At 40.4% G+C, this 24,884-nt stretch overlaps 1 long non-coding RNA gene across 1 annotated transcript in view; it reads right to left on the reverse strand.

Moving 5' to 3' along the window:
* Nucleotides 1-2,187: 2,187 nt before the first annotated feature.
* Nucleotides 2,188-24,884, reverse strand: part of LOC140209916 (uncharacterized) — a 156,203-nt gene continuing 133,506 nt past the window's right edge. The window contains exons 2-3 of the long non-coding RNA XR_011889103.1: nucleotides 7,724-7,855; nucleotides 2,188-2,731 (exon numbers count right to left, since the gene is read on the reverse strand). This is a non-coding gene — a long non-coding RNA (uncharacterized lncRNA). The remainder of the gene's footprint in view (nucleotides 2,732-7,723; nucleotides 7,856-24,884) is intronic.

The following is a 24,884-nucleotide window of genomic DNA, read 5'->3' on the forward strand; positions in this document are numbered from 1 at the left end:
AAACAGCATTTCTTTCTTTTTTTTTTAACTTTAAGGGGTATTTAAACTAGAACCAGAACAGATAAGTGGAGTGATTGTGGAGAAAGATATGGTTAAGTCTACATTCAAGGTCAGCAATCAAAACATTAAGCATGGTGGGACTAACGTTCTAAGCTTCATATATTTAAATACAAGGAGTACTGTAAGAAATGCAGATACGCTTAGGGCATGGATCAGCACAAGGATTATTATATCATTGTAGCCATTAGTGAGAGTTGCAGGAAGGACAGGGTTATGAATTGCCCAACTATGTTTTGTTTAACCTGTTATTGGTGTTAATATTAACAAACATTTTCAATTGCAGGCATAAAATAAATTTATTTTTTTCTTGAATTTAGAAGATGGTAGGATATTCTAACCGAAGTGCTCAAAATGTTAAGAATATTCTCTCAAACAGATCTAGAGAATCTATTTCTTCTGTTGGAAGAATACAGAACAAATTTAGGCACAATCTTCAATTTGCAGCCAGGTAATTCAGTAGTGGAATTAGGTGCATCTTTCCTTTATTAAGTAACTATTTCCTCTTTATACCTGTTGCATCATTTTAATAGGTAATGACTGCATTCTATGAAGGCTAAGTCCTCACCTTTGTGCAGTTCTGTACAACATTATTTCAATATCTTCCAGATAACTGTCTCCAATCTAGCATCCTGGATGGGCCTTCTGTCACTAACAGATTTAATTAGATATTCCCCTGGGACAGATATTTCACATATGTGATTAATTCTTGCTGGTTTTGATGATCTTTTAGTCAGCAGTGAGTGTGAACTCCATTGTTGATTGGCTGGCAATGGATTTGGCCACTATGTCATGAGTGGCCAAATCCAGCCAGTATTGTTAGAGCCAGTATGCACCTATTAAAGGGTAGATGCTTTGTGGCAGATGGTGGTACATGTGAAATCTTTTAGGGAAAGTGTGAAAACAAAATAGGAGAGATTGACTTCCAAGGGAGTTTGATGTGGTAGAGGAGGAAAGATGTCTTGTATTTATGTGTAGGAAGTTGAGAGCTGCATCATAAATAAATGCTTGGACTTAAGCAATAACAGCTTGGGAGCAGTGCAGGAAGAAATTAAATGACAGGGAAGGCATCTTCATCGACTGTACGCCATCAGTTAGCTTCAGATGTGCTCAGTTCTTTATTGTTCTATCTCATACCACCAATGGCAGGTTTCAGTGCCCACTCATACTGTACTTGTTTCATAAACACCCTCCAGTTCTACACACTTCCAGCTGTTTAACCATTCTAGCCACATCATCTAAAGCACACTGACAACAATCTTCTCTCACCTGCAGAAGTAGTAGCAACTGACCAGAAGGGGAAAATAATGCTATTGATGCAGATGTTCAAGGGATCTCTCCACCAAGAACTAACTCATACTCACAGTAACTTGTGAGTCTTAACTTGCCTGCTTGCTTCCTTGTAACACCCCGTACCCCAACCTTTCTCTACAATAGAAAGTGAGCAGAAGAAAGTTAGTAAATGTTATAGATTTAGGATATGCTCTATGGTGGACAAATCATTGGTCCTCTTGAAAAGTGGAATTGTGTAGTACAGGGCTGCAACAGTATATGTGGACCCACCATACAACACTATTTCAGCACTTCTTTCTCAACATGGCAGAATTTGTGGACAACATTTTTAATTTCATATTGTAACCCAAGATTAAGTGACTTTGGGTTCTAATTTAATTGGTAGTGCCACAGCCATGTTCAAGAATGCACATTATAAGAAAGTGAACAAGTTGATGAAATCTCTCTACTATTGATCCCTATTTTCAAATTGATTTGTTTTAATTGAAGCAAACAAAATAGATAATTAATTGTTCATCCCCTTGAAATATCTTCCTTAGACAAAGGTAGAGAAACAAATATTTCCTCACACAAGTCCAGACAGAGTGGGGCTGTGCTGATGAAAATCAGGGTTAACTGAGAGTACACAAATTTTGCATAGCTCTGGATGTCTTGTGTAAATGCCCTATATTACAACAATAGCGTGCAGTAGATTGTTAAATCTATCAGGTAATGCTCGAAAGGTCTGTCGATACAGAAGCAGAGATTCAGGCAATAGTCTTTGTCACGTGATCGGCCGCAATGAATTATGAATTGAGGCAGGTTTCGTAAAAACAAACAAACATTTATTAAACTCTGATCAACAAACAGCGAAAAATATTCAAACGACTAACATAATCGGAAGTTAACTGCTATACGGCAACTCTGGAACAGTAATTAAAAAGGTAAATGCAAAAGCAGTTCTTAACGTGGTAAATTCAAACCTAGTCTTAAAAGGGTAAATGGAAAAGTCCCAGTGATTTACACAGTCGATAAGGAGAGACTTCTCTGGAAACGAATTTCTTCGAAGATGTGACGTTACTGCTCATTCTCCAAAGGATTCACGATGAAGGATATAATACGGCTTAAAGGAACTGACCTTTTCCTGGCGAGTAAACACTGCTCGAACTTCCCTGCTCTTGCAGGAGTTATCTCAGGTACAGGTCACCATTTCTAAAAATGAATCCTCAGTAAGGTCAATCCTTTATAAAGCCGCCGAACGGCTCCAACTTTATTCCGATCCTTCAGGTTCCCGTCCTTTAATAAAGTCTTCACTCTCCAATACTACTGAAAAGGTAAAATTATAGACGCAACACAGAAACCTGGCAGCAATTGGCGAAACTGCCAGCACCAATCTTTGCACCTTAAAATAGAAAAGAAAACTCCATTTTAAAATGAAACTGCGTCATGACAAATACGCTGCATTACAGAGTAACTAACGAAGCAAACAACAACTCAACTGAAAACTAATTGCGTCACACCAGGGTTTCTCTTTATATACCTGTTGAGAACAGGTCATCATGTGACCTTACACTGGTGGGAAAATTACATCATGTGACCTCCACAAGACCATTACATCATGCTCATAAGACAGTCACAAGATACCCATGGGGTATGTAACATTTTTCATCACATCAATTAGTTGAATATTTCCAACACTAAGTTATTTTTATTATTTCAGAATTACATCTTCTGGTACTTTTTAATTTTAATTTCTCATTAATTAAGAACAAATATCCCTTTCCTTCTAAACTATATTGTTGAAATGGCCAATCCTCAATGAGATTTGATCACTACATGACCACAAATTCAGCCTCACTCTAAAAATTGAACCTACTTATTTTGATAGCATCCATAAAGAGAGCTTCTGGCAAATTCTAAGATTAGATAGGATCCCTTCCAAAATTGTGCAGCTTATCCAGAGATTCAATGTTAACTTCACCTGCACATTGAGGCAGCAACTTGAATTTTGAAGTCAAGACAAGAGTGAGGCAAGGCTGTGTGAGTGGGTGATATTGTTTAACCTGGTGATTGACTGGGTTATGAGGCAAACAACAAAGGGTAAGCAGAGAGGCATTAAGTGGACCCTATTCTCTACTTGGGAAGAACTTGATTTTGTAGATGACCTTCATTATTATCACATATACACAGCATATGCAAGGGAAAACTCAGCACCTGTGTACTGTGGACACTCAATGTCATTGCCCTCTTCTCCTCCCATCAAGGCATATGCTGGCAGATTTACCTATCTGGGCAGCATCATTCAGCAGAATGGTGAGACCAAGGATGGCATCCAATACAGACTCAGCAAAGCTGGAATTGCCTTTGGAACAATGTCCAACACATGGGGACAAACCAAGTGTAGTATCCACACCAAGGTGAAGCTGTATCAGGGTTTTGTTTTGTTCGCACTCTTGTACGGGTCAAAATACTGGTGCATAACCGAGAGTGGCCTTGCAAAGCTATCGTTATTTCACACCATGAGCCTCCAGATGATCTTTTGTATCTTCTGGCCAAGAAAGATCTTCAACCACACCTTACTCCTTCAGTGTCATCATGAGGAAATGCTGGAGGTGGATTGGGTGCATGATGAGAAGAGATGCCAACTCCATCATCAAGACTCCATCCCTTTACTGGATCCCTGAAGAGCAGAGGGAACCCAGGAGACCAAAGACAACTTGGCACTGTACTTTCGAGGCAGAAATGAGGGCCTAGAAGCATAGCTGTGGCACAATAGAGAAGATGGCCTAGGACTGACTGAGATGGACACAGATTGCTACCTTAAACAGTTGGTGTTATGGGTTGTAAGTGAGTAACACATAGTTTTATGCACAAATATGTATAAAAGTCTTTCAAGAAAATAATTTTCTTGAAAGTAAGACTCTTATTAACAAAAATCTGAAAGAAAACAAAGAAAAACAAAACATCTGTAGGGAGCAAGAAAAAGTTAACATTTCAGATCAATTTCCTTTTGTCAAAACACTGATTTCCCGTTGAAAACCTGTCTGTTGCGATATTGGATCAGGTACTTCCTGATGCAATTCATCATAGTGCTACTGATTTTCCTCAGGCTTCCTTTGCTCGCATAATGACATCATAAATGTTCATCACACTCGACTCTGTTTTATTGACAAAAATTGGAGTATTATTGTGAAGTTTACAATTTTGTTTACAATTCCTTGTAAAACAAATGGGAAGACCCCTCAGCAAGTGAATTAAGAGGTCTCACCAGAACATCCATTTGTATGTGTCTGAATTTCCATACCTGGCCTATTAACCCTCTGGGCATTTAACATATATTACTCGATCCCACAGTGTTTAGCACAGCAGAGATACAGGCTGCAATCTCTGCAGAGGGATGATCTCACATCTTGGTGCCATTCATGACATAAGTTTCCACTTGTACCAAAGGTGGAAACTGGGGTGAATATAGTAAGAACTGGGAAAATCAGGAAGAGAGAGAAACAAAAAGGTATGAGAGGAAGCAGTTTGCTGGAAGTTTGAGAATTAAATGTTTACACCAATTGGGCTGTAAACTCCAACTTTTGGTAAATTGTTCCCCTCTGACACTTTTCTTTTATCCTCTTGAGATACCACACTCACCCCAGCCCCCATCACTCTGCTTTCATCCACTCCATCTGCTCACGTCTTTGTCTACCCTTACCAACTTTTATCAATGCACCATCGAAAGCGCCTAACTGGTATAGTAACTGCTCTGCCTGTGTTTGCACATCATACAAGCCACGTTCCCCTCCATGAACTCTCTCACTGTAAAGCAGCTAGCATAATCAATGATCCCGCCCATCCCAGATGTTCTTTCTCCTCTCACATCAGGTAGAAGGTACAGCAGTCGGAAAGCATGTACTGCCATGCTCAAGGATAGCTTCTACCCCACTATTATAAGATTATTAAATTGTTCTCTGGTACGTTAAGGATGGACTCTTGATCTCACAATCTACCTCATTATGATAACTTACCTTATTATCGACTTGCACCACACTTTCTCTGTAACTGTTACACTTCATTCTGCATTCTGTTATTGCTTTATCTTGTACTACCTCAATGCACTGTGTAATGAATTGATTTATATTAACAGTATGCAAGTCTGGCTCTTTACTGTACACGAGAAAATAATAAAGCAGTTTCAGTTCATCCCACTGATTTCCCCCCTCCACTGTTCCTACCTACCCTACTTGATTCTATGCTCCACGTTCCTTTCCTATCAGATTTAATTAAAAAGCATACAACTTAAATGGTGAGGAACTGCAGAACTTTGAGATACAGAGGGTTCAGGGTGTCTTAAAGCATGATTTTCATTACGTTAGTTACAGGTACAGCAAGTAATTAGAAAGATTGCAAAATGTTTTTGTGAAGGGCATTTAAATTAGAATTAGGAAGGTTATATTAAGTTACATGGTGCATTGGTGAGACCATATCTGAACTACTTTGTACAGTATTGGTTTTGTTATTTATATTAGTATGCAAATTTGTTGGAATGTTCTGAGAGAGTTTACTTTAAATTGGCGGCTTGCTCTTTGAAGATAAATTGGACTAGTTAGACTTATATTCTGGAGTTTAGAAAAAAGAGAAATGACTTGATTGAAATGCATAAGATCCTAAGGAAATTTGACAGGACAGTTAGGGAGAGAATGTTTCCTCTTGTAGATGAACATAGAACTAGGTGTCATTGTTGAAAGATTAGGGGCAGTCCATCTGAACAGATATGAGGTGATATTCTTTTCTTTTAGCAGGTTTTAAGTCTGTGGAACTCTATCTCAAATTGTGGATGCTGTTCAAGTAGAGTAGATAGATACCTGATAAAGATGTGGGTGAAAGGTTATTGCTGGTAGAAGAGATTGCATAGTTGAAGATCAACCATGATCCGGTTGAATGGACAGCCTGGTTTGGGGGGCTGAGTGGTCTACTCCTGCTACCTAATTCTTATGTATGTATATCAGAACAAAGTGCTCAAGCAACAAAAAAAAAAAAAAAAAACTCACATCCTCACCCACTCCATCTACCTGCACCATTATAAAGGATTACCAACTGCTTTGCCAACTGATATACAGGTTGGGGGCAGTCATTGTGAAAGAGGCCATTGTGTGGGTGAGACAGAGTTAGTGCGGAGAGCTGAGGCTTTGGCTCAAGACACTTTGGCAAGAAGAAACAGGAGAGAAGAGGTTAGATTTGTTAAACTATATATAATACTATAATATATAAAATACTATAACTATATATAATACTACAATATATATTATATAAAGTTTTAGTTTATCTAACTGAAAGATATCAAATTACAACTAATTGAATTAAATAGGGTTGTAGACTCAGACGATGTGTTGTAGCTGCATGAGGTAGGAGCTAATGTGGTTTCTGCAGTAAGTCTTGGCAGCTCAAGAAACTCAAGCTCAAAGCATTGCAGCTACTTTGATCCCAGCTATTCTGCAGACGCAACGCCTGTAACATTCTACCATGTTCCACAAGGGCAAGTGCCTCAGTACTTCCCTGTACAAAAGGCTCCTTGATTTCCTCACTTGCACTCCCCAGTCAGTACAAATTGACAACAACATCTTCTCCACAATCACCGTCAGCACAGGTGCATCACGAGGCTGTGTGATTAGCCCCCTGCTCTACGCACTTTATAGTTATGACTGTGAGACTAAGTACAGCTCCAGTTTCATATTTAGGATTACTGACAAATCAAATGTGGTAATGAATTAGCATATAGGGGGTAGATTGAAAATCTGGTTGAAGAGTGTCACAACACAACCTCTCACTCAACATCAGCAAAACCAAGGAGCTGACTATTTGCTGCAGGACGAAGCAGCCAAAGGTTCATGAGCCGTTCCTCATTAGAGCTCAGAAGTGGAGAGAGTCAGTAACCTTAACTTCCTTTGCATTATCAGACCAGAGGATCTGTCCTGGGACCACCATGCACGTGACAATACAAAGTCCGCACATCAACACTTCTGCTTTCTTAGAAGTTTTCATAGATTCAGCATGTTATCTTAAACTGATGAACTTCTATAGATACATCATGCAGAGTATCCTATATGATTGTATCACATTGGAATCACCAAAGCTCAGGAACAGAGAAGTCTACCGAGTGTGGTGGATACAGCCCAATTCAAAACAGACATTGCCCTTCCCACCACTGAATATATTTACAAGGAGTGTTGTCACAAAGAAAGCCACATCCATCATCAAGAACAACCACCATCGAAGCCATACTCATCTCTTGCTTCTACCATCAGGTATGAGGTACAGGGGCCTTAAGTCCCACACCATAGCTTCAGGACCAGTTATTACCCTAAAACAATCAGGCTCCTGAACTAACGTGGATGACTTTACTCACCTCAGCTCTGAACTGATTCCACATTTTCATTTGCACAATTTGACTTCTTTTGCATGCTGATTGTTCGTTGGTCTTTATTTATGTATAGTTTTTCACAAATTCCGTTGTATTTCTTTATTTTCCTGTGAATGCCTGAAAGAAAATGAATCTTGAGGTAGTAATATGGTGACACATATTTAATTTAAGTTTACTTTGACTTTTAACTCACCAACTTAATCTTACCACTCCACTGTGCAGAATGACTACAGCATGTACCAAGCACATTCAATCCAGTTAGTCACACAGGGACTTTCTGACTACACCACCCAAACCCATGATCTCAACCATCAAGGTTAGCAAGTACTGATGACCACCACCCTCTACATTTCCCATTCCAAATCTCATACCATCGTGATTTGGAAATATGTTAGTATTTCCTTCATTATGACTGGACCAAATTCCTGAAATTTCTTCTTCAACCACATAAGGAATGCATTTACCAGAAGGACGAGAGCAAGCAGAAGAAAGCTGCTCACCATCATCAATTAGAGATGGCCAACAACTGCTAGCCTTGTTACTGATGCCTGAATTCCAAGAAAAAATGCTAGATAAAACTCTCCTGAGTCAAGTTGCTGGTCTCAATTCCCCCGTCCACTTCAGCCCCATCAGTATTGTCTGGAAATCTTTCAGATTCATATACACATGAAAAACACAAGAGATTCTGCACATGCTGGGAATCCAGAGCAACATTCATAAAATGCTGGAGGAACTCAGCATGTCAGGCAGCATCTGTGATAAGAGAGGTGAGTATACCATGGGAGAAAGGAAAGGTGAACGGGCATCAAGGGCAGGTGATAGGCAGGTAAGGATTTCAGCAAGGCATTTCATTGATTTCTGCAAGGCATTTGATGATTTCAGCAAGACATTTGATAAGGTATCCCATGTAAGGCTTATTGAGAAAGTAAGGAAGCATAGGATCCAAGGGGACATTGCTTTGTGGATTCAGAACTGGCTTGCCCACAGAAAGCAAGGAGTGGTTTGGTCGGTCAAATATGATGGCAGAATATAGTATTAATAGCAAGACTCTTGGCAGTGTGGAGGATCAGAGGGATCTTGGGGTCTGAGTCCATAGGACACTCAAGGTTGCTGTGCAGGTTGACTCAGTGATTAAGGCGGCAAATGGTGTATTGGCCTTCATCAATCATGGGATTGATTTTAAGAGCTGAGAGGTAATGTTGCAGCTCTATAGGACCCTGGTCAGACCCTACTTGGAGTACTGTGCTCAGTTCAGGTCGCCTCACTACAGGAAGGATGTGGAAACCATAGAAAAGATGCAGAGGAGATGTACAAGGATGTTGCCTGGATTGGGGAGCATGCCTTATGAGAATAGATTAAGTGAACTTGGTCTTTTCTCTTTTGGAGAGACGGAAGATGAGAGGTGACCTGATAAAGGTGCAAAAGATGATGAGAGGCATTGATCATGTGGATTTATCAGAGGCTTTTTCCCAGGCCTGAAATGGCTAGCACGAAAGGGCACAGATTTAAGTGCTTGGAAGTAGGTGCAGAGGAGATGTCAGGGGTAAGTTTTTTTTTGTTTTTTTTTTTTTTTTTTTTAAAAACACGCAGAGAGTGGTGAGTGCGTGGAATGGGCTACCGGTGATGGTGGTGGAGGCGGATACGATAGGGTCTTTTAAGAGACTCCTGGATAGGTACATTGAGCTTAGCAAAGTAGAGGGCTATGGGTAACCTTAGGTAATTTCTCTGGTAAGGACATGTTCGGCACAGCTTTGTGGGCCAAAGGGCCTGTATTGTGCTATAGGTTTTCTATGTTTCTAAGGAGAAGTGGTATGACGGGACAAGAATGGGGAAACGAAGAAGAGGGAAGGGGGAGGGGGCTTGGAAACTTACCGGAAGTTGGAGAAATTGATATTCACGTGATCAGATTGGAGGCTACCTGGACAAAATATATCATGTTGTTCCTCTATCCTGAGAGTGGCCTCATCATGGCAGAAGACGAGGCCATGGAATGACAAGTTGGAATGGGAACGAGAATTAGAATTGAAATGGTTGCTCACCAGCAACCTGCCAAAGGGTCTCAGCCCGAAATGTCAACTGTACTTTTTTTTTCTGTAGGTGCTGCAGGACCAATGAGTTCTTCCAGCATTTTGTGTGTGTTGCTTGGCCACCAGCAAATCCTGCTTTTTCCAGATGGAGTGAAGGTGCTCAATGAGGTGGTCTCCCAATCTACATTAGGTCTCAACCATGTAGAAGAGGCTACATTGGGAGCACAGGATACAGTAGACAACCCGAACAGATTCGCAGGAGAAGAGTTGACACACCTGGAAAGACTGTTTGGGGCCCTGTATGGAAGTGAATGGGGTGAAGCACTTCTGCCACTTGCGAGGATAGGTGGCAGACGGATATTAGTGGGAAGAGACAAATGGACAGGGGGTATCACAAAGGAAGCAATCTCTGCAGAAAACAGAGTCGGGGGGCAGTAAGTATGAGTCTGGTCGTACAGTCATGTAGAAGATGGTAAAGTTGCAACGAATGATGGTTTGGATGTGGAGACCGTTGGGTTGGTGGTTAGGGACAAGAGGAAATTATTCCTGTTAAGGCGGCGGGAAGATGGGAGTAAGAATGGATATCCAGGAAATGGCAGAGATGCGGGTGAGAGCAACATCAGTGGTGCCAGAAGGGAAACCTCGTTATCTGAAGGAGGAGGACATTCCTGATATCCAGTAAAGGAAAGCTTCACTGGGTAACAGAGTGGAGACAAAGGAACTGAGAAATGGGAGCAGCATTTTTACAGGAGATAGGGTGGGAAGAGGTATAGTCAAGATAGCCATGAGAATTGGTAGATTTATAAAAGATATCAGAAGACAGTTGTCTAGATACCTTGACTCCATTTTATCCCCTTGGTTCAGTACCTTCCCGCCTACATCCACAACACTGCACATGATCTTGATCTCAACAACTTTCAATTCCCTTACTTTGATCACCTATTTTCAAGATGGATGTCCAGTCCCTATACACTTTAATCCCCCATCATGAAGTCCTTCAAGCTCTCTCCTTCTTTCTCGACAAGAGACATAACTAGTTCCACTCCACCACAAATCTCCTCCATCTGGTAAAACTGAGCAGTTTGTGGTTGAGCCCACTAGGGGAAAAGCAATTCCAGATTGGGTGTTCTGTAATGAACCAGATTTGATTATTTCCACATCCTCCCCCTGGTCACCTTATGAGACAATACCTCAGGCTAAATTGGATGATGATGGGACTGGACATACATTTTTTAAGGAGGTGTGGGTATTCTGGAAATTCCTAATCCAAATTCTAAACCCCAAAGGTAAATTTTATTCACAGATTCAACTACTCTAAGCTATGCAGGTTTTACAGAGCATTTCCTTACTAACGTTGGAGTTCAGGTTCAGTAATTGCTACTGGTCATTATATTGAGCAGAAAGTCCTAATTTTGTGGATGGCTTGCATTGGGCTGAATAGATATAGATCGGTGTTTCCCCAAGTGGGTAATATTGCCCCGCCCAGAGGGCAGTGGGAGTTTCTATGTGGGCAATGAAGTTAAAAGATGCAGTGGGGATGTGCTTGGTAGTGGGGGGGGGGGGGGGGGAAGAGAGACAGCTGCAGGCTTACAAGTATAATTAAAGAAATGAATTACTTACTAGAAGCATTTGGTCCTTGGTGCCCCACAATTGATAACAATGATCACGTAATCACATCCTGTCTTGCTAACCCTTCATTCTTTTAGACTTTGCTCCAAGCATTATAGTTGTTAAAAAACGATGTGACACTTCTGTATTTGGCATTTCATGAGAAATCTTGACAGAAGAAGTAATGTTAATTCCAGGCCTGGGCTGCATACTATTGCAGATCACTATTGTAGTACAGTACTCGTTAGTAAAATTCCTATATTCTAATTCCTGTGACTTGGGGTATGACATTCAATGGGGTAAAGTTCAGAATTTGACTTTTCAAGTGGCCTTCACCATATTTCTCTAGCCCATGTCCCAACTGAGATACTGCTGCCCCACTTCATGTACCTTCAAGCAGTGAGTTGTGTTATGCCTGAGCTATGATGATGTCATAACTATCCCCTTTATTGATTGCAGAACTTGAGATTGAATGCAAAGAATAAGTGAATGACTATGGTCATGATTCCATAACAAAAATAACAGAACTAAGCAAATGAAAAACAAGTGCAGACAGTATAGTGTGGTGTATCTGAAATACGGATTTATACAAGCACCAAGCAACAAACAGCACCCAATGTGTCTGCTGTGTGGAAAAGAAGTTTTTCAAATGAGGCAATGAAACTTTCCAGACTTCATGGACAATTGAAAGGAATACGCTCTGATAAAGCAACCAAGATATTCATAGCACTTCAAGACATACTTGCTAGCACTTCATAACAAAATAGTGATGGATTGCTTTGCCACATCTGGAAATCTCCATACAATTGGAAAGGAAATGATTCTGCCCACAGTAAGGGAGGTTCGGAGTATGATTTTGCATTTGTTACAAGACCAAATAATTAAAGCAATTCGGCTCAGCGACAATCCTGTTCAATGACAAATAGATGAAGTGTCTAAAAATATGGAAGACATGTTATGTAACATACTTAGGACAACAGAATTTACTCTGCAGTTGGATGAGTTAACTTTGCTTGGCAGCAAATCTTTGCTTCATGATCATGTTCGCTTCACAGACAAGGAAAGCAAGGTTCAAGTGTTGTAAGTATTTAAGTATTTGTAAGGGGACTAGAAACAGATACAAAGGGGGAGTCAGTATTTCGGGCTGCTGAGCAGGACATTACGCTTACCAACATTCTTGCTTGTGCAACAATGGGACATTATCAATGACAAATACCACCATGGGGTTATTACTCTTTTTGAAAATAGCTGTTCCTAACATATTTACCATTCACTGTGCAAGTCACACATAATATTTGTCGCAAAACAACCAAACTGATCAGCTGCACAAATTACTAAATACTGTTATCGCAGCAATAAATGAAATCAAGTCCCATGCTCATTCTGGACTATTTTGAAAGCTTTGTATTCAGAGTGATGAACAGTCTGAACACTTGCTATTGTACACAGAAGTCAGATAGCTCTGAAAAGGCAACTGCATGAGACGCTTTTATGTACTTTTTGAAACTGCGATAAAATTCTTTGAAAATTTGAATACTTCCTTCAACAATCAACTCAAGAATATTAGGGATGACATCATTTATTTGTAATATTTATAAAGTTTAATGAAATCAATATTCAATTGCAAAGAAATGGTAAGCGTCTTATCAAAGTTTAATCAGTCATCTCCCCATTTCTGTCCAAGTTAACCCAATTTAAGTGCAACATTGGTCATAATTGCCTTTTCCAATTTCTGAGCATCTCTAAGTTGACAGAAAAAGAAAGAATATCAGATGATCATCTTCAAGTATACTGTGCCCAGCTGGGTGAGCTGCGTAAAGATTTGTCAGGGAAATCTCAGGATCTGCTCTCGATCCAAATTCCAGATTGGGTAATAAATCCATCCCTAAACACTTGCATTGAGGAATTAACAGGAAGGATGGAAGAACTTATTTCACTACAAAATGACTTTTAGCCAAATCCAAGGTGCAAAGAATCTTATCAAGACTTTTGGTTGCAGAAAAAATCTCTGAATGCTATCCTGCACTGTGGAAAAATGTCAAGATATTCTTTATTGCCTTTCCAACATCATATTTACTGGAGCACAGTTTCAGTGCAGTCACACAATTTCTTTCAAGGCAACAAAATAGAATGCAAATTACTGAACATGGGGATCAGAGACTCCTGAGTTCCATTCAGAAGATGTGATATCAGTTAAGAAGCTGATATCTCTGTACCATCCATCTCATTGAAAGGTGAAAAAGCAATGAAGTAGTGAATAGTTGGACTACCAACTATGCTAAAATTGTTGATGAAAAGTGTTTTTACTGTAATTAAATAATTTTATTTATATCTTTAAATAGATTTGAGTAACTTTTGCTCTTATCTGTCAAAGCTATGAACTTGCAGTTCCTATTGTATTTCACTGTGTATCAAAAATCAAAATTCTTTATAGTTTTTGTGTAATGGCTGGGTTGTAGTCTGAGAATGTAAGGGCAGTAAACCAAAAAAGTTTGGGATCACTGATCTAGACACTTCTCAAATGCGGTCCTATTGTAATTTTTTAAAACAATACACATGAGCAATGAGCAGGAGTGACAGACGGAACTGGAAGTAGGACAAGGAAGATCTATCTGGATGCTAAGAGTAAGGCAGTACTAGTCTTTAGAAGAATGTCTGCAGTTTAGAACTTCAGAAGTATGACAACCAACTCCAAAAGCATAATTACATCTATTCATCTGTAACACTGACAGCAGGGAGAACTTACAAGCCATGCTTGTGAACAGAGAGCTGCCTAATTCTGAGTAGGTGGTGGAGAGCTTGGGCATAAAGCAGAATGTTGGCCACCACTGCACAATACTCAACAAAACAAAACAGGGGGCTGCTCAGTATGGTCAGCAGAGCACCTTTGAGTATGTGTGGGACTAGAGAGTTTTGGGAAGTGCATGAGAAAATGAAGCTAAAGTGCTTTAATAATCATTTAACCATTCAACAAAACAAAATGGCAGAGAAAAACTTTGCCTCTGCTGAATAACACCTGTGTAGCGCTTGTCATATCTTGTGTGACTGGTCACTGCACACTTTATGAGACAGATCAAATTACAAAGTGCTAGTTAGCCCTTAGATAGCAGGAGGTGGCAGTAAATAGGAAACACACGCTTCTGGAGGTTAATTTTCTTTATTAAAAAAAGAGAAATATACAATATATAGAACATAGAATAGTGCAGCACATTACAGGCCTTTTGGCCCACAATGTTGTGCTGACCCTCAAACCCTGCCTCCCATAAGCCCCCCACCTTAAGTTCTTCCATATACCTGTCTAGTAGTCTCTTAAACTTCACTAGTGTATCTGCCTCCACCACTGACTCAGGCAGTGCTTTCCACACACCAACCACCCTCTGAGTAAAAAACCTCCCTCTAATATCCCCCTTGAACTTCCCACCCCTTACCTTAAAGCCATGTTCTCTTGTATTGAGCAGTGGTGCCCTGGGGAAGAGGCGCTGGCTATCCACTATCTATTTCTCTTATTATCTTGTACACCTCTATCATGTCTCCTCTCATCCTCCTTCTCTCCAAAGAGAAGCCATAGATCTCTTAATCTCTGATCATAATCCATACTCTCTAAACCAGGCAGCATCCTGGTAAATCTCCTCTGTACCCTTTCCAATGCATCCACATCCTTCCTATAGTGAGGTGACCAGAACTGGACACAGTACTCCAAGTGTGGCCTAACCAGAGTTTGATAGAGATATTTACATGAGTAAAAACAATTCAAAATTCCAACACTCTGTTTAGGTTCCAAATCTCAGATATCAAACAAAAACAAAATTCCTGTTTAGTTAGAATCAGTGATATTTATTAAAATAACCATTGTTACTCCAATTTCTCTAACTAATTAGATCCAATGTTATTCCCTATTTAAGGGTTTACAGACTAACCTTTCCTTTTTTATAGTTAGTTAGAAAACTAATTAAATTCCTATTCTTAAGTATTATGGTAACTTCAGTTTCAGTTCAAGTCAGTATGTCTACAGATTGAAATTCAAAAATTATATATCTATACAGCTTAACTTTCATAGCAATTCTCCAACATCACAACTTTTAAACAAAGTAAATCTCATTCAGTAACTTATCAAAGTCTTTGCAAAAATAATCAGTTCTTGGAGAAAATCAAATTCAGATCCTTCGAATGAAAATACATCCAATCGTATAAAATCCTTTACATCATGAAACATTTTGTTCCCCTGCTGGTTCTTCGATCTTGGGTGGATCACCATCTTATTTCTTGTTTCATCGGATGAAATAGTTGATCATCCACAGAGTGTCGATTCACAACACTTACACAAAAAAAAATTGACCAAATCCCTTGGTGTGATTTAACAGAACTAATTCCCAGTTACACGGTAGAGATCTTGGGTACTCTGCTGTTGATATTGTCTCGTTACAGCTGTTGCTTGTTATAGCTGTAGCTTCAATAGATCTTTTATCACTATCGTCTCTCCTGCAAGGGTTTCACCCTGAGGTTTTCAAGTAAGTAAAGCAGAGATACTCACTACTAATTCCACTTTAATAGTTTATATCTTTAGTTTCTAATAGTTTGCTGCATTTCTCTCACTTTCCTATGCTGCATCAGCCATTCCTCGTTCTTGCATAGATTTTTTTTCTCCCAAGTTGTTTGTTTGTTGTTTTTTTTTTTTTTTTTTTTTTTTTTTTTTTTTAAATTCAGTAAACCTCATTTTCATCCCTCTACAGGTGGAGCTTTCTAACATTACATCTTTGGGTTTAATTAGCCTGGATTACAACATCCTCTCTTTTGCTGAACACACGATTCAAAGAAAAAAATCAGCTGGCTACGACATCTTCTTCTGATGGAAGCTTTGAAATGCTCAACTAGTATTTAGAGATCCTTGGCTAACTCACTGAGCAAAAGATGATATAGGTTAGGGCTTAAAATCATCACAGAATTAAATGTGACTGCCAAGAATATAGTAATACCCAAAAAGACAGATCAAGAGAAAATAAAGCATATCCTTTTAGCTGAAATTGGTGAGTAGGCATTCAGTCTTATGTCCATCACCTACTTACATCTCAAATGTATATGGATGTAAAGTAACGGAACACTTTAATCTTGTATCTTTAGACATTACTGAAAGCTGAAGGTGCAGAATATGAAATCAAAAACAGTGAATCCATTGGTAAATAAGGCATTAAAGAAACTTTTATTACATTACAACATTAGAGGGTTTCTTAAACAAGCTCTGAGAAATAAACTAGTTTGTGTATTTATTGATAAAATTCAATCTCCATTACTTGAACTCTGAGCTTATCTTTGAGAAACAGCTTCATCTATCCAAAATAGTATGTGCAAATATGCTCACAGAGCTAGTTATATGGAGGGAAAACTAAAAGAATTTGCCTATATGTCTTACTTTTGGGAAATATAATGGCAATTAGTCAGAACAAGAGTTTAAGTTGCAAACCATAAAGTGTTATATCTCATACGCTCAGTGGCCACATTTTTAGGTACCTTTTGAATCTGATTTGTGGCCACTGAGTATATGTTAGTGGTTGCTGCTGCTGTAGCCCATCCACTTCAAGGTTCAACAGGTTGCGCATTCAGAGTTGTTCTTCTGCACACTGCTGTCGCAACATGAGGTTATTTGAGTTATTGTTACCATCCGGTCAGCTTGAACCAGCCTGCCTATTCTCCTCTGATCTCTCTCATTAATGAAGTGTTTGAGCCCACAGAACTGCTGTCCTGGATGTTTTGTTGTAGTTCACACCATTCTCTATAAACTCTAGAGACTATTGTGCATCAAAATCCCTGGAAATCAGCAGTTTTGGAGATACTCAAACCACCCTATCTGGCACCAACGATCATTCAAATGTCAAAGTCACCTAGATTACAATTCTTCCCTGTTCTGATGTTTAGTCTGAACAGAAGCTAAAGCTCTTGTTCATGTCTGCATGCTTTTATGCATTGAGTTTCTACACAATTAGCTGATCAGATATTTGCATCAATAAGCAGGTATATGGGTGCATATAATAAAGAGGACAAGGAGTCTATATTATGTGCTACGTTCCAACTTGTGTGCCATTGGTGCTGACGATGATGACAATGACTGCTGGTTCTTCACTTGCAAAGATCAGGAGGAAAGAAGAGTCTTCAGGAGCAATAGTATGGTTGTTGGTGACTGTAGTGGCTAATTCTGGCTTGTAGCATCTGTGTGGCTCCCTTTTAGTCAATCAAATCAAGCAGCACTATCCAGAACCAAGGAATGTTAGAAACATAGAAAACTTACAGCACAATACAAAGCTGTGCCGTACATGTCCTTACCTTAGAAATTACCTAGGATTACCCATAGCCCTCTATTTTTCTAAGCTCCATGTACTTATCCAGGTGTCTCTTAAAAGACCCTATCATATCTGCCGCCACCACTGTCGCCAGCAGCCCATTCCATGCACTCACCACTCTCTGCATAAATAATTTTATCAGAGCTCTGGAGTAATATTACTTTAAGGGGAAAAAAAAGTCCATTGGAAGAGATTTTCAGGAGAAATCCAACCACTTGGACAAGTGGAAGCTTGGAGAAGTAGTAAGGTTTGTATTAGTCCCCCACTAAGTGAGATTGAATTGGAGAAATGTGTTTATCTCAGAAAGCATATTCGTTTTGGAACAAGTATGAAACTAACTTTTCCAAGTCATTACCAATCCCTTTGGTATTGAAAGCCCAAGTTGAAATAAAAAACAGTAAATTTCACAACAAATGCCAGTGACCGCTGCGCAGGAGTCATTATAGATTCTAATAGGCCCTGTCAGCACTCAGAGTGGGAGCCACCAACTCAGCCACTTGGCTGGATACTCCATCTCCCTTCTACACGATGACTTTGCCCTGCACAGGGTGGAGAGCCGCAGCCTTTCACCATTGCTTGCTGCCCTTTCAACAATTGGAGCCATTGTTGAACCAGCCTTGCTGCTTCTACTCAAATCATCATATGGCTCACCCCACTGTATGGGTGAGGGGTCGATCGTAGGGTGAGGTGGTCGTTATTGGGCAGGGACATAACGCGTTCATGGAAACGGCTCACCCCACTAGGACTTTCTCTGTCCTGTCCCCGATAGCAGGCCCAGCAGCAGGCCAAAAACTGCCTCTCAAAGGTCACTGCCTCAGGGAAAATTTTGTTTTTACCTCATTTAAATCTCCAAGGGGACATGACACCCTTTCAACACCTGCCTCAGGCTCCACTCAGACATTCTAGTAGTAGCTGAAACCTGCAGCTGATAGGGTACCCCTCTCACCTGTTCCCTCAAAGCTGCTTTGGTGTGGTAACCAAAATGCTTCTGTGCACATAGCCTTTGTTGCTGAACCGATGGAATTTTCTTTTATATAATGTTTTATTGAAGTGCCGCACAGTTTTCAAGCCTTGTAAAAATTTCCTGTTTAGAGTAATGATTGCTCCGTGAAGCTGTTTTAAAAAAAAAAAACATTGCCCCACTCTGTCTAGTTGCTAATGGGGGGAGCCTGTTCCTGTCACACTGGTGGGCGTTGGGAGCAAGGGTGGACCCAAATGCAAGACACATTTCATGAGGTTAACGTAATTGAGCTTATTGCTCGATACAAGGAGAGCAAAGCAGAAGCAGGAATAGTGAACTGGACAAGGACTCAGGCCTTGGACTAGGCTGGGAGTAAGGGTCTGGGCTAGGACTCGGAATCATGGACTGCCAGGGCCAGGACTTGACTTGAGACTTGGGTGCCACCAGGCCCAGGGCTTGGTACTTGGAGCCCCCAGGAGTAAATTGCCTCCAGTCACCAAGCTCGAGGGACACAGGAAAATAGGGAACCAAAGGGAAACGGAGTCAACGGTCCGGATCATAACATAAAGTAAATTTAAAGGGATACGATCTAGACCATGACAAGTTCACTGCCTGCTTGGCTGCTTCAAAGGCTACTTGCTGTTCAGGCCTGTTTAGTTAGGCACTAATGCCCAAGCACTGTATCTTTTCCCTGGAGGTGGGGACCACAAAAAACAGGGTCTTCTGCTTGGCCTTTTCAGGGATCTCCTGCTGCCTGGAATGCCACTGTATGCAAATGAATAGAACACCCTGTCTGGGGCTATTCAAATACTGCCAACCCTCTCACATGAAGGCAGGCTGGTTTTGTGACTCTGGACTCAGGGGAATAGAGAAAAAAAAGCACTGGTTAGGTCCACTACTGCATCCTATGCTTCCCCTGCCAACCCCGTATGTCCTTAATAATGATCACTACATCTGGGACAGCTGCTGCTGTGAGGGGTGGTGCATGTCTGTTCAACTGACAATAGTCAACCGTCATCTGTCATGTCCCATACCTCTTCTGCACCAGCCATATTGGGCTTGCTATAGGGGGAGACAGCAGGGAGAATGACTCCCTCCCACAGCAGGGCACCTACAGTTTCCCCATTTTCTTTGTTATATGGAGCTTTATAAAATTCTTCTCATGCTGCATCTGGAGTATTGCATTCACTTCTGGCCCCATTATTGGAAGGATGTAGAGATTTTGGAGAGAGTGCTGAAGGCATTCATCATGTTGTCTGGATTAGAGGGCAGGTGCTAAAGGAGTGGTTGGACAATCTTGTGCTGTTTGTTCTGGAGCAGTGGAGACGGAGGGGAGATCTGGTAGAGTTTGTAAGATTGTAAGAGACAGGGACAGTAGACAGCTGTTATCTTTTTCCCAGCTCCAAAATGCCTAATACTAGAGGGTATGCATTTAAGGTGAGAGGGGGCAATATCAAAGGGGACATGCGGGGCAATATTTTTGACACAGAGTGATGGCTGCTTGGAATGTACTTCCATAGTGGTGAAGCAAATACGAGAAAGGCAGTTAAAGATCCCTTAGATAGGCAAATGAACATGCAGAAAAAGGGATATGGGCATTGTGTGGGCGGAAGGAATTATATAGCTAGGCATTTAATTAAATGCCTAGCTATAGGGGCGAACTGATTGTTCCTGCTGACTGTGCTATGTTCTGCAGTTTATCTGAATTGATCCAAGTCTCTGCTAGTTACAAGTAAAACTGTTGATCACCAGAAAATGCTGCAACACTTGCATGTTATGCAAGTAAGAGAATTTCAGTCTCCTGGAAGAAAAGGCTGAAATGGTTTGCTGTAAAATGGACAATAAACTCTAGTAATATAACCATTATTAATCTGCCTGATTATTTCACTCAGAAGCATGTCAAAGGCCTTGTTATTCAAAAAAAGGAAAGCTTTAAATTGCATTTGCACTTAATTCTAGTAATAACACACTAATTTCAGAGCAAAATGAAAGTGAACTTTTACCAACCCAGTATCAACAGTGCTGATGGCATTATCACAAAACAGAATAATTACTTTTAAAGTTGAAGTAATCCTTTGGGTCTTATAATAGGAAAAAGCAGCATTTGTTAATATCATATGATATTTATAAATTAATCTCACTAAATTGTTCACAGATAAAGCAAATTGCAATCACATTTGTTTGTAATCTGTTATATTTGTGAACCCTGTGAAGGTTAAGATATTACCGGAAAATGTGTGCTGAGATTACAATGTGAAATTAATTTACACTAGTGATTCACAAACTCTTTTGGGTTACTATCCCTTGGCTGCCAGACCTCATCCCCAGTGACACCCTCTTTCCCTTTCCAGTCATTGCATAAAATCTAAGAATTTTGAATCACGATGCACAGTGAAAGAAAATAGGAACTACAAATTCAAAGCGTTGACAAATCATTTCAAAAAAATTTCAAATCTATTTAAAGCTACAAGTAAAATTATTTATTTAATTACACTACAATCAATTTAAGAGCAGTCCAACAATTTGCTACTTTATTGCTTTTTCACCTTTAGATGAAAAAGCTTGGTGCAGTCATATTAGATTCTCAACATCAGTCTGAATGTCACACAGAAGATGTGTCCAATCCCCAAGTTTAGTATTTTTCAGTCTGTTTCATTGCTTTGAAAGAAATTGGGTGACTGCACTGAAGCCGTGCTCCACTAAATATGATGCTGGAAAGCAAATAAAGAAAATCTTGACTTTCTTTTCCTCAGTGCAGGATAATGTTTGGAGAATTTTTTCTGCAGCAAAATGTTTTGATATGATGTTTTGAACCTGGGCTTCAGTTCAAAGTTTGTTTGTAGTTCTTCCTCCATCTTTCCTGTTAATTCCTCAATTCAAGTGTTCAGGAATGGATTTATTACACAATTTCTGAATTATCATCAGGAGAAGATACTGCAATTTCTCTGACATGTCCTTATGCAGTTCACTCAGAGAGGCTTAGAAGTTGGAAAATGGTGTGATGAAGGTTGTACTTAAATTGGGTTAACTTGGACAGAAATATAGAAACAACTGATGTTACTTTGATAAGATTCACATTATTTCCTTGCAATTGAAGAATGATTTCATTAAACTTTGCACAGAATTCATACAAACAGGCAATGCCTTGCTTAATATTCTGCAGCTGATTACTGAATGAAGCATCTGAATCTTCAAAGCATTTTATCACAATTTCAAAAAACAAAATCTCAGGTAGATTCCTTTCCAGAGCCATCTGACTTCCGTGTGCAACAACAAGTATTCAAACCATTCATCATCCTCAATACAAAGCTCTCAAAATAGTCGAGAATTGAGAACATGGGACTTGATTTTATATACCACTGTGATAACAGTGTTTAATAATTTGTGCAACCAATCACTTAGTTCTTTTTTGATAAGATATTGTCACCTTAATTGTCTGGTGACTTATGTAAACTGTACTCAGAATCTCCCCTACTGTTGGTAGAATCAGTACTTCTCCAATTGTATGGGGCTTTCCAGTTTCAGCAAGGAGCAATGAAATGTGGTATGTATGAAGCACACAACCCATTACTGTTTTGTTGTGAAGTCCTGGCAAAAATGATTTGAAGTATATTCTGTTTCTGAAAGTTTTTACCAAGTAATTGAAAGTAAGCCAGGTTTTTATTTGCTTTATCAGAGTGTATTCCTCAAATATTCAAGGAGTCTGTATGTGTCACAATGGATGCTGGGAACAAACCTAAATGCGAGACACAGGCACTGAAGTACAAGGAAAAGGACTTGACTGGAGTAGGAACATGACAGGATACAGGCATGGAGCAGGGACAAGAACGCAGACTTGGGATAGGGAAAGCGGTACCAGGACTAGGAACCATGGACTAGGAGACAAGGCTTGGACTCTGAGCCCGAGACTGGACAAGGACCCATAACCTGGGTCTTGCCTCGGGCTCAGACCCCAGAACCAGGCAAGGATATGACATGGCTTCAGGACAGGACATGGCTGGGGTCTAGAGGCCTGTGCTCTTGGAGCTTGGCTGCGGGACCTTCGAGGCCTGTGCTCTTGGAGCTTGGCTGCGGGACCTTCGAGGCCTGTGCTCTTGGAGCTTGGCTGCGGGACCTTCGAGGCCTGTGCTCTTGGAGCTTGGCTGCGGGACCTTCGAGGCCTGTGCTCTTGGAGCTTGGCTGCGGGACCTTCGAGGCCTGTGCTCTTGGAGCTTGGCTGCGGGACCTTCATCTTGAAATGCAGAGGCTGATAACTCAGAGACTGGAGCTGAGAGACTGACTGGGAACTGAACATTAACATAGAGCTAGGACTTGTCCTTCTAAAAGCCAGGACTCATTGTTAACATGACACCAACATGAGACAGGACAGTACATAGACATAGAGCCAGGACTTATACTTAGACAAGCCGGGACTCAACCACTCCACACCAAGGTGTGACAGGTCCACCTGTTGGATAACAGCAGAATAGCCAGACTTACCCAACAGAGGCAAAGACAAGACAAATCCCTCCACAAGGCAACAGCAAAATGGCCTGACTTACCCCACAGAAGCGAGGACAAGACAGATCCCCCCCACAGGACAACAGCAAAACAACCTGACTTACTCCACAGAGGCAAGGACAAGAGGAGACAAACACCAAAGAACGACAGACAGTTCCATCTCTGCATCGGGGTAGCTCCAAGTCTCAATTTGGCCAGCAATCTCAGCTGGCTACAGAAATAGCTGGATCCCTACCTAGCTTGGAGTGGCTAGCAGCCACTCAGCTGGCCCAGGAAAGACAGCTCCAACTACTGACAGCAAGGCTCCATGAGGGGATAATTCCTCAACACACTCTAAAGATAGCAAGAGGCTACACTAGCCTTCCACCAGCAGGTTACTCCCAGGGGATCTTGACAAAACAAACTAGCAGTTCACAGTCAACCCCAAGGCTACTTATATTCCCATCACCAAGATAGGAATCAGGTGCCTATGATTAACTCAATCAAGGGACAGCTGGAAGACCCGGAGTCCTGAGTGCATGGACCGTACCGTGAACCAGAATACGGACTTCACGGACCGGACCATGACAGTATGATTTCATTGCCTCATTTGAAAAAACTTTTTTCACAAATAGACACATTAGCTGTTGTGGTTGCTTAGTGCTGGTATAAATCCACATTTCAGATACTCCACACTATACTCTCCACACTTTCTTTTTGTTTAATCTGCTTCTGCATGTTCATTATGGACTAACAACCACAGTCAGTTGCCTATTCTTTAAGTCCAAACTCAAGTAAAGGCAAACACAATCAGTAAAGGGGAAAGTTATGATGTCATCATAGCTCAGCCATAACCTGACTTTTTGCTTGAAAGTACATAAAGTGGGGCAGTGATATCTCCATTCTCTGTGGACTAGAGAAATATGGTCAAGACTTTTCAAAAGGGCAGATTCTGAACTTTACCCTATTGAACACCATACCCTTAACCACAGGAATTGCACAATTAGAGTGTGGGATTTGTACTAGCTAGCACTGTACTACAGTAGAGAACTGCAATAATGCATGGGCCTGGCCCAGAAATAACACATTTCTTCAGTCAACATTTCTCATAATATGCCAAGTGTAGAAGTATCACATTACTTTTCAACAACTATAATGCTTCGTACAACATCTAAGAGAACTTTCAGCAAGAGATGAGGTGATTATATAATCATTGTAATTAATTATAAGGCACTGAGGATCTAATTCTTATAATAAGAAATTAATTTCTTAAATTAAGTTTATAATCCCTCAGCTTCCCCCTTGCTACTGTCTACTTTATCTTAATTGCCCCCTTAAGAACTCCCACTGGCCCCCAGGGGCAATATCGCCCACTTTGGGAATCGCTGGTCCAGATTAACCTTTGTATCATAAAGGCAGAAGAGGCTTTAGGCTAAATGCTGTAAAATGGAATGAATACGGATGGAATCCTACTGGTTAGTGTTGATGTGATAGGTTGAATAGCCTGTTTCCATATTCCGTGATTCTATGACTGATTAGGAAATATTAGAAAAATCGGTGGCTTAGATAAGTAGCAATAACTTCAGCTGTATGCCTACTGGTCGTCCAGTTCCTGTGAGTGTCCAAGTACGGTATAGGAACACCATATACAATAACTGTGATTCAATCAAATCCAGATATGGAAATGAACAAAATTACTAGAACATCCTGTGATGAAATATATCAAATAATAGTTATAC

The sequence above is a fragment of the Mobula birostris genome, chromosome 2 (assembly GCF_030028105.1).
Source record: "Mobula birostris isolate sMobBir1 chromosome 2, sMobBir1.hap1, whole genome shotgun sequence".
NCBI lineage: Eukaryota > Metazoa > Chordata > Chondrichthyes > Myliobatiformes > Myliobatidae > Mobula > Mobula birostris.